The 10,348-nt window shown below is 45.4% G+C and overlaps 1 long non-coding RNA gene across 1 annotated transcript; it reads left to right on the top strand.

Moving 5' to 3' along the window:
• Nucleotides 1-7,542: 7,542 nt before the first annotated feature.
• Nucleotides 7,543-9,955, top strand: LOC135102919 (uncharacterized). The gene is made up of 2 exons (XR_010269866.1): nucleotides 7,543-7,770; nucleotides 9,421-9,955. It is a non-coding gene; the product is annotated as an uncharacterized LOC135102919 (long non-coding RNA).
• Nucleotides 9,956-10,348: the final 393 nt, after the last annotated feature.

Consider the following 10,348-nt stretch of genomic DNA (forward strand, 5'->3'; position numbering starts at 1 on the left):
TTAAGGAGACCTGACTGTGTATGCAACTGCGAGGTCAGTCATGTAGATGTTCCACTTTAGATTTGAGTAGTAGATCAGATCAGAGGTCACGAATCAGTCATACCAGAGAGTTTTAAATAAATCATCAGTAACTGCTGTGTTCCTTACGTCCGAGGCTTTATCGTACATCAGGTGGATTTCTTGCATAGATGAAGGCAAGCACAACTGACGTGTATGGACGCAAATCGTTGTTCATAAATGACGGTTTGCTATGAAGTATCTACGCACGTGACGCAGAAAATAATGTCATATATTTTAGGAGGAATATATAATGCGCAAAACTGCACCTTTTAAACTTACGAGTAATATAAGACCATTACATGAATTTAAATCTCTCTCTCTCTCTCTCTCTCTCTCTCTCTCTCTCTCTCTCTCTCTCTGGTTCGTCTCCTTGCTTGGCATTTGAATATCAAGTAATGAGTATATAATGAAGCAATTAAGTAATCAGTGTGTGTGCGTGCGTGCGTGCGTGCGTCCGTGTGTGTGTGTGTGTGTGTGTGTGTGTGTGTGTGTGTGTGTGTGTGTGTGTGTGTGTGTGTGTGTGTGTGTGTGTGTGTGTGTGTGTGCAAGAATGTGAGTGAGCGCCGCCGAAAAGAAAGATGAAACGTTGCCGCGTCTTGGAGCAATGCACGGGTAGGAACACACCTGTAGAGGACGAAGGTGATTTGATAATTAGCGCGCACTGGAAGGAGGGGGTGGCTACGTGGCACATGTGGCTCGGCAAAGCTAATTAAGCACGGTAAGGGCTGCCTGTCACCCAACTTACCCCAACACTACACAATGAAACACGAGGAGAAGCTGCTGCCAAACTAACCTAAGTACAATGATGTAGAGTGAAGTCTCAGAGCATGCCTGACATATTTGCTGCTCTATATCGATAACTATAATTCAGACATTGCAGTGGTTTTCTTCTTTTGCTTCTGTTACTCTTCGACCCCCCTCCCGATTGCCAGTGACATGAACCCTTTACCTGAACAGAACTACGATGCGTCCAACAAAGAAAAAAAATTACTTGTTTGGACGACTTGCATCAATCCAACAGTTTGTGGGCGTGGGCGGCTGGGCGAGTGTCACACTTATTGATTCACCGGGACTTTACAGAGGATAACTAAGGATTGAGTGACCGCCACCACAAAGGCTGTTTCACTCTGCTCCTCCTCGCCTTTGTTATATTTCGGTCAACATTCACGTGTCTCGTATGATTAGTACAGAAATATCACCCAAAAAATTATTGTTCACCTTCTCTTTTCACCGTTTCCTTAGAGTGAGGGACGGGCGAGGTGTACGAATCTCCAGTTTCTGTCTCTTGCATCTTCCTCTGTGACTCCCATCTTTTGCATTTTTACGGCAATTCCATCTCTCTATCTCACTTTCAGTCTTCCCCTCGATCTTCTTCCCTCAGTTTTATCCAGGCTCGTTTAATCAGTTCCTGGTCTTCTATTCTTACTACCTGACCATATAATTTTTTTTATTTATCTAATCACTTCCGTAATGCATTCCGCTCCTGCTCTCTTTCTCACAAAAAATTACTTTGCCGAATATGCGAAAAGCAAGTTTGGGATTACGTACGGAGTCTTTAAAGTGGTGTGCTCCATTCATCAAGAGGCAAACTATCGGCGTGAATGTGCTGAAAGTATAATGAGATAAGTTACATTTAGTTACATTAAATTATACCACATCCTAATTATTTTCCCATTGCTTCATAATGGCAAATATCTTTATCTTACTACCATTTTGTCTCGCTTGTTTTAAAGTAAGCCTCAGGTTTGTGTGAGAGAAGACAGATGCAATATCACCCCCTCTTTTACCCGATACATATCCTTCCTCCTCCTTCATCTCCTCCTCCTTTCCCTTTTCTATCCCTCACCTCCACACTGCCACACCCTCCTACCTTTCCACATCCATCATGTCACTTCATTCCACCTCCTCCATTCTTCCCAACACCTCCACGCCCCTCGCAGCATCCCATCCCATCCCTCTCCCGTTGCCCATCAAGGTGCCCGAACTCATTCACTTCCCTGCCTGAATGTATTTGCTGACCGCCTCCAAAACTATGAACCTCGGGCGAATTTTAATCAACAGATTTAACCATGAGACAGTTGCTTCGAGTAAAAGGAGGAGGAGGAGGAGGAGGAGGAGGAGGAGGAGGAGGAGGAGGAGGAGGAGAAGGAGGAGGAGAAGCAGGAGGAGGAGGAGGAGGAGGAGGAGGTAATGGCCACTTTAGGAGAGTCATTCCAACCATCTGATCATTTCCCTTAATTACGATGATGCGCAGGCTGAGGCACGCTTGTCCTGCTTCCTTTGGCGGCGGCAGGCTGGTAGTAGTGATGGTGGTGGCGGTGGTGCGGTGGTGATGGTGATAGTGGTGGTGGCGGTAAAGGAAGGAATGAGCCGGCGTGTGATGCAATGCTGTTTCCATCAAACCTATCTCTCTCTCTCTCTCTCTCTCTCTCTCTCTCTCTCTCTCTCACCCAATCCCCACAACACACACACACACACACACACACTCAAGCACACACGAGTACAAAATAGAAGGAAGAGGGCAAAAAAGGAGAAGGAGGAGGACGAGGGGAAGGAGGAGGAAGACGACGAGGACAAGGACGAGAGGGGCGATGAGTAAGAGGATGTGGGTGAAGACAAAGACGATAAAGAGACAAACAATTATCACAAGGCCTTCTGGAGACAGTTCCCGCAGCCGTGCCTCGTATATTCACCCGACAAATTACTCAGCAACAAACAGATCTCTTCCCTACGACCGACACGCTGACTAATAGGAGTGCAGGCAGCCTCTTCCCCCCGCCGCGCCCCCGCAAGCACCTCATTCCTCACCTCAGAGCTCCTCGGAATAGCTAGTGTTGCACCTCACCCACAATTCTCCCCTTCAACCTTGCCATTCACTTGACTTACAGCTGCCCACGAGCGGAGACACTGTGCACATGATAAACAGGCTTCCCATTAGGCTTCGCTCGCGTGCTGCCGGTGGGAGAGCAGGCCGTGAAAGGGACGAGGCTGCATTCTGGTGGCGAGCGAAGATTTGGAGGTCCGTCAGCCAGGTGATTACAGTGCGGACTACCGGGAGCCTCCAGGGTTTGGCGAGGGGAGGTAAGGGGCTTCTCTGTTTTCTGTTTTCATCTGCTTTTCTGTGGGCAGCTGTGTGTGTGTTTTGTTTTAAGCAGTGCGTCGCGACGTGAGACTCATTAAAATGTTATCAATGGGCTTCATTTGTTACTTTTTTTAAACTATTTGTCAAGCTTACTGTGTGTGTGTGTGTGTGTGTGTGTGTGTGTGTGTGTGTGTCTGTGTGTGTGCAGTACATACATCCGCGAACGTTCCTTTAGTGCACGTCCGTTGGCGTGGCGTGTGTCGCGACTAATCACCTGCCTGGAGTCACCTTCGTTCTGGTAATTAATGAGAGGCGATGCCGCGGCAAGTGTAAATAAAACAAATGATGCGAGGCAGCCGAGGGAGAGCGATAAGAAGGAAAGCAAAGGGCAACCAAAGCGTAGATCCTCGTGCATAGACAGCAGGAGGGAGGAGAGGAAGAAGACGCGACGAGGGAGGAGAGAAGTTGAAGGGTGAATTGAAGAAGGGATGGAAATCTAGAGTCGAGTGAAAGCGAAAGGGAGAAAGATTGAATAAGGTAAAAGCTGGTAGAACGAATATAGAAAGAAAGGGACACTACGGAATTAATAAAGAGAAAAAATTGCATTTTACTTCAAGCTTGGGAATGTAACGTCTCTCACTCCATAAAGAACTTAGACCGTGACAGGAACGGAACGGGGAGGAGAGGAAGCAAGCAGAAAGAATGATGGGAAAATGCGTATATGAGAGAGAGAGAGAGAGAGAGAGAGAGAGAGAGAGAGAGAGAGAGAGAGAGAGAGAGAGAGAGAAATTTAATTCATGAAAAACAAACAGCACCCAACCTTCATCGCCATCTGTCGCCGCAAAAGAACACCCCCCACAGCCACTGGCATGACTAATCTTACCACCGCCGACGATCATTTCACTACTCATCCTGATCCCAGGCATATCTCCTCCAAATGTTAATATCGATAGGAGAAAAGTAATCAGGTAACAGTTCATTCCTCCTTCCTTATTTTATTCCTCCTGCTGCCGACGACTTGACATCACCGGGAGTAGTCGCTGGTCGTCTCTCTAATGGATCAAGACAAGAGTCGCCGCCGCCCGCTCCAAACAAACACCGCCGACAAGGAACAAACTCTGCCGCCCTCCTGATGAAGAAATGTCGCGCAAAATAACAGAGTCCGGGATAATGGTCGGCAATTAAAGAGACTTGATGCTGGAGGTGGCGTATCAGAGCCCGGCCTGCGCACGCCCTGGGGCCGCCCGGGTACTCAAAGCTTCAGAATGGCATGGTGGCCCTTCGATACCGGATGCTCTTTCCTGTGGCAGGCAGCGCTGGGGCCTACTCAGCGGCTCCTGCAAGATGGCGCCCGAGTGTCCTGTCTGGCGGGGAATATGACGGTTTATGCAAAAATGCGGTCGCCACGAGACGCCCTGTGGGTGCAATTACAATAATTACGGCGCAAGTCTGCAAAACGCACATTTATGAAACGTTCTCTCGGACCCGTGTACCCCAGAAGCGTTCGTTCGGTCAGTGAAGCCGCCAACCACAACCCGCGTGACGCACTGGACACACACACACACACACACACACACACACACACACACACACACACACACACACAGAGACACTCACAAATTTGTCTTTCAACTCATCTAGCCCCATTTTATGTTAGAAAATCAGATCAACAAAACGCTGAAAAAAAAAACAAGAAAAGAAAAAAAATTAAAGTAATGGACGTGGGCGGCGAGCGAGGGCGTAGGCGGGGCAATGGAACGCTATGACGCCGGCGGAGGACCTGCCAGCCGCCTCCCAGCCAACCTACCCGCCTAGCTCTCCACCACTCTCGTCCTTCAGTGTCCACGTGGTCGGCGGGTGTATTTATATTCATTACGGAAGGCAGTCGACGTTTACAGCCGACGACCACCACCACCACCACCACCCCCACCACCACCATCACCGCCACCACCATCACCATCCCCACACACTAACCGCTGTCCACAAGAAACCGGTTGATTAGAGCACAAGGAGGCGGGGAGCACCAAAACGACGATCACCAGCAGCAAGAAACAATCGTGAAGGGCGTGCGGGCATTTCTCTCGCTCCCTAAGGCTACGAGGGCTTTGTTGCAGGTAACTAATGGGACCGCGCAGAGCCAGAGAGGAGGGCAGGTAACGAGTGATCTGGCTCAACTGTAAAGTACGAGGCCGCAGAGAGAGAGAGAGAGAGAGAGAGAGAGAGAGAGAGAGAGAGAGAGAGAGAGAGAGAGTTTCCCACTATCTTTCTCTCAAGGAACACGCGCACCTAAGAGACAGCGCGGAGAAGAAAACGGGCACTCAATAAAACTAGTTGGTTAATTAGGGGATACTTATATGATTGTGTATTGAATGCTCCCCTCCCCCACTCTAATAATTGACGAGTGCCCCGCCCCATGGAGCCTCTAATTGCCATGTATTATCCTACCACGTAACAACAGGCCAGAACTATGAGAAGGAGGTTGAGGAAGACGACGACGAAGGCAAGAAAAAAGAAGAAAAAAAAAAAAAAGCGGGAGGTGATGGGAGGGGGGGAGAGTAAATGGGAGCTGATTTAGTTAACTGGTAATGAAGCTAATCTATGAAGCCAACTACCTCTTGTCTCTTTCGGCTATTATGTTGCCCTGCTCCCCCTCCCTCCCCTCTCCCCTTCACACACACACACACACACACACACAGACACTCCTTTCTCTCCGTCTGTGCCGTCCTCTTCGGCATTTCTTTCTTTATTTTTTCTTTTCGTCTTGTAATTATTCTTTTATTTTTCTTGTTTTCCTTTTTCCTCTTCCTTTCTCTTTTCTTCTTTTACTTTTCTTCTTGTTCTTCTTGTTCTTGTTCTTGTTCTTCTTCTATTACTATTACTACTACATAATTATCATCATCATCATCATCTTCTTTATTTCTTTCCTTTCTTTCTTTTAACTTATTTCTGCCTCACCAATTTAAAAAATCATATCTCATATCGAATGCTCAGTTTAAGATGTGTATCTCTCTCTCTCTCTCTCTCTCTCTCTCTCTCTCTCTCTCTCTCTCTCTCTCTCTCTCTCTCTCTCTCTCTCTCTCTCTCTCTCCACACTGCTCTTACACCAATTTCACTTTCCTCGAAACACAAAACCAGCCAGACTCGTCTATCTAATTATCTTGCTTCTAATTTTCACCAGCTTGCGGCAACATCTCATCACCTCAGAACCTGCTGTGTGTTCCTTCCTTCATGCTCTCACGTCCCCCGGGGTTCCTTGTGTCTCCATCCCTCCCTCCTTCCTTCTTTCCTTGTGTTCCCTCCCGGCCTTACTCCTCCAAACTGGAAGCTCGCCCTTCCTTTACTACTCTGCTGAATGTTACAATTGTCAATCCGCAGGAGAATTACAAAATACAAATATCGAAGGATGTGCCTCTCTATTCCTCAGGTAAAGGGCACCACTAAGGTAATATACAATGCACTTGATATGTTTTGCTCACACCAGCTGAAGTGGTTGGTAGTGCGGCGCTGGGAAGCTATTCTGCGGTGGAGAGGCAGGCTCTGGTCGCGTCTGACTGACTAGTTCACTTTTTGAAATTGTTATGACATGTCTCGCGGGGAGTCGCGACATTCTCTGATAGAGAGAGAGAGAGAGAGAGAGAGAGAGAGAGAGAGAGAGAGAGAGAGAGAGAGAGAGAGAGAGAGAAAAGAGAATACCCTGGCTGAAGCTTGACACGAGTGCAGGTCACGAGTTGGAAGACACTTCTACAAAGTTTCAAGAGTTAATGCGATGACGCTCTCTGGTTGTGCGTTAATTTTCTGAGATTCAGAAAATATTTTCACGGGTCTTGGTCTGTACTCTGTTTACCATATTTTCTTTCGTAACGAAAAGATGTGTGCGCTACTCGCGGAAAACAGTTTTTCCTTGTAGGAGTCTAATGCTCAAACGTGGTCGCGGAACACTTGTAAACTGAACCTTTGAATTGGTTATGGTTCTTGTCAATACACTCAGTCACACTTGTATCTGTCATGAGACGTCCTTTGTATTGAGGTGGCGTTTGTTTTCATGATCTGCATTGAGGAAAAAATAAGTAACATGAAGTCCATCAGGTCGCAATACTGAACTCCATTGTACGTAATACAACGGTTCAAACAAGTGACAATGGCAGGAAAACTTGATCTTTTAGCGTGGCGCTGCCTGGCTCTTGCAAACAAAAGACGGACCAAGAGAGAAGAGTAACGATGAGTCTCGCTATTCTAGTCCTTTAATACATATTAGTTAGTATGTGTACAAGTGTAATGATCCGCAACATACTTCAAGATCACTGATTGCATCATGGGTGTTTTAAAAGGGAAATTCCAACTTACTGTGAGTCATAGTGGAAGATAAAGCGTGCAGGTGGGCTACGCGACGGGATGTCAAAAGAAGACTAGACAAGCACTCGCCACACACCTCTCTCAGGCATCACCCGACACTCGCGTCTCTCACATCGAGCTGTTACCGGGCAGAGTTTTGAGACGTGTATTTCTTCCTTCTAAGTGTTCCTGTTCAACACCCTGAGATGCGTTGGCTTGTTCAAGTGTTCCTTGTTGTGGTGGTGGCAGTGCTAGTCCCTGCGATGAGGCTGTCGACACCCATAGTGAGATCCAAGGTAAGTAATTTTCCTCACTGGCTGAAATTCTCTGCAATTCAGTCTAGCTGAATAGTTGGTCGTTAAGTGTAACTGTCATTTATGAAAAAAAAACGAGGCAGAATAGAAAGAAAAGTATGAAAGATTAGAAGGTAGAGGGAGCAGGATGCCAAGGTGGAGGGAACACTAGCAACAACAGTAACAACAAAATTTTATTATTTAAAAAAAACTATAATAAGAAAAAAAAGTACATGTAACAACAAGAATCCCACATATAATCAGTAATAACTTTTATCCTTTTCTTTATTATTTTCCTCGCATTAAACCCATCCAATACTCCCGCCTTCCCCTCCCACGTCTCCTTCTCCCTGGAGTATCTGCCTCCTGCCTGCCTTCCTTTCTCCCACGTGAAATGAGTTCCAGGCTTGCATTCCAATAAGATTGTTCAGGAAGAATAAATGCAAGTACAAACACTTTTCTTTATATAGACTCAAGGTCACATATGAATACTATTCTACTGTCCTTTAAGTCAGTACAAGTACTATTTTACATATATTTTTTATAGTTTTCATTGCAATTGTTTGATTCATGTTGGCGATGGTTTTTAAATATACGTATTATTTATCTGGTTTCTTACTATAACATATCTTAAATTTGAGTTTGATTCATGTTGGTGATGGTTTTTAAATATTCGTATTATTTATCTGGTTTCTTACCATAACATATCTTAAATTTGAGTTTGTATCATATTTATCATAGCTTCATCAACTGCCCTGCATTTGATAAACAATGACAATGCATTTATTCATTAGAACAATACATTGAATGACCTAAAGGAAGGCGGCGCACTGAACCAGACGTTGGATTCACGCAAGCCAAATCAACTCATTGAAAGGAAGCCGTTAAATATTACAATTATATTGCAATAAAATTGCCTTTGCATAACTGCACACACACACACACACACACACACACTGCCTTATAGCTCACTGGTCTGTACTGGCCGCCATGGCTGACACGTAGGTTCGAGCCCCACTAGGGGCTGGTCACCTCTGGGATTTTCCCCCTGACCAGAGTTGACCTGGTGTGTGACACAAGAATCGATGATCGGTAATAGTGAAGTCTGGGATTGCACTGACATGGTAACAGCGGGTGACCAGGCTTTGGTGAATTACACACACACATACGCACACGGAAATATTTGCTCTGGGACAGCTGATATCATATAATAATGGTGATTCATGCCTGAGATCTTGAAAGAAGAGCGTGGCGATATGTCAATATTTCTTGCAAGATTTGTGATAGCAGGCGAAAGAAGCGTTCTTAGGATGTCAACAAAATGCAGTTGTTAGAAACACTTTGTAATGACAGCCAAGTCTGTGCTCTAGTCTCCGAGTCAGTGTTGCCGTAAGGAAGACTTTTTCACATCACTTCTTACAATCCATCGACAACAGATTAAGACAGAAACCTAACATTTTTCCCTCAGTGCGTTTTGTCTGACATTGACTGTTTAGCTTTTGCAGGTAAACTGAAAATTGTAAGGAATACTTACTATTGTTAGAGATAAGCTGAAAATTCAATAATTGCAGATAGAAATAAAATTATTGAACAAACATATTTATCCATGATCCATATTGATGAGTATTGCTCATGAAGCCTCACTGTTTTCAGGCAGGACTACTAAATGGGGCGGTGGACACAATAAAATGCAAGGAAATGTGTCACAAAATGGTGGAAGGAGATTGTTGGAGGGACTTAAACTGCGAAATCAAGATGAAAATGAGACAAAGGGGACGTTATTCCTAGCCTTAAACCACAACTCAGCACCAATAAAATCTAAGCAATGAAGGAGTAAGAATCCAAGAAAGACCCCCCATGAAGGAGCCGAGCTGTGTAACACGCAACACTTCCACTGACCCATCTGTACTTGTACTTTAAGACAAAACTCTCTCTCTCTCTCTCTCTCTCTCTCTCTCTCTCTCTCTCTCTCTCTCTCTGGATGGATGGATGGATGAATGGACAGATAAACACAACATATAATATAGATAGATGATAATAAAGAAGAGCATTTACTGTTATGAACGGTGTGTCTTTGTCAAGTAAAAGAATAGTAATCTTTCTTCGGCCAAGCAATCTTGCTGATAAATTGTATGGAATTATTTCTAACAAATGGGTTGTTAAATTCACAATAAACTTGATTAGGTTTTATGTTAGTCTTATTTGCCTCAAATATCTCACGTAATATTTCAGGAGAACTATAACAATACACACAGGAATCCACAAGGGTGACACGTGTCGCCTGTGTCCGGCAAGTCATGAACGCCAACACTCGTGGCTGGCCGTCCAGTTCCGTGCTGGCGGCGGCAACACCTGCTGGCAGGAGAGCGGCGGCTGCCGGGACTCACCTCCAGCCATTCACGAGACCATCTCATTGAAGGTTTACTAAATACTTATAACCTACTACTACTACTACTACTACTACTACTACTACTACTACTACTGCTGCTGCTGCTGCTGCTGCTGCTGCTGCTGCTACTGTTGCTGATACTGCTGCTGTTACCAATACTACTACTACTACTACTACTACTACTGTTGCTGA

This window comes from Scylla paramamosain, chromosome 1 (assembly GCF_035594125.1).
Source record: "Scylla paramamosain isolate STU-SP2022 chromosome 1, ASM3559412v1, whole genome shotgun sequence".
Classification (NCBI taxonomy): domain Eukaryota; kingdom Metazoa; phylum Arthropoda; class Malacostraca; order Decapoda; family Portunidae; genus Scylla; species Scylla paramamosain.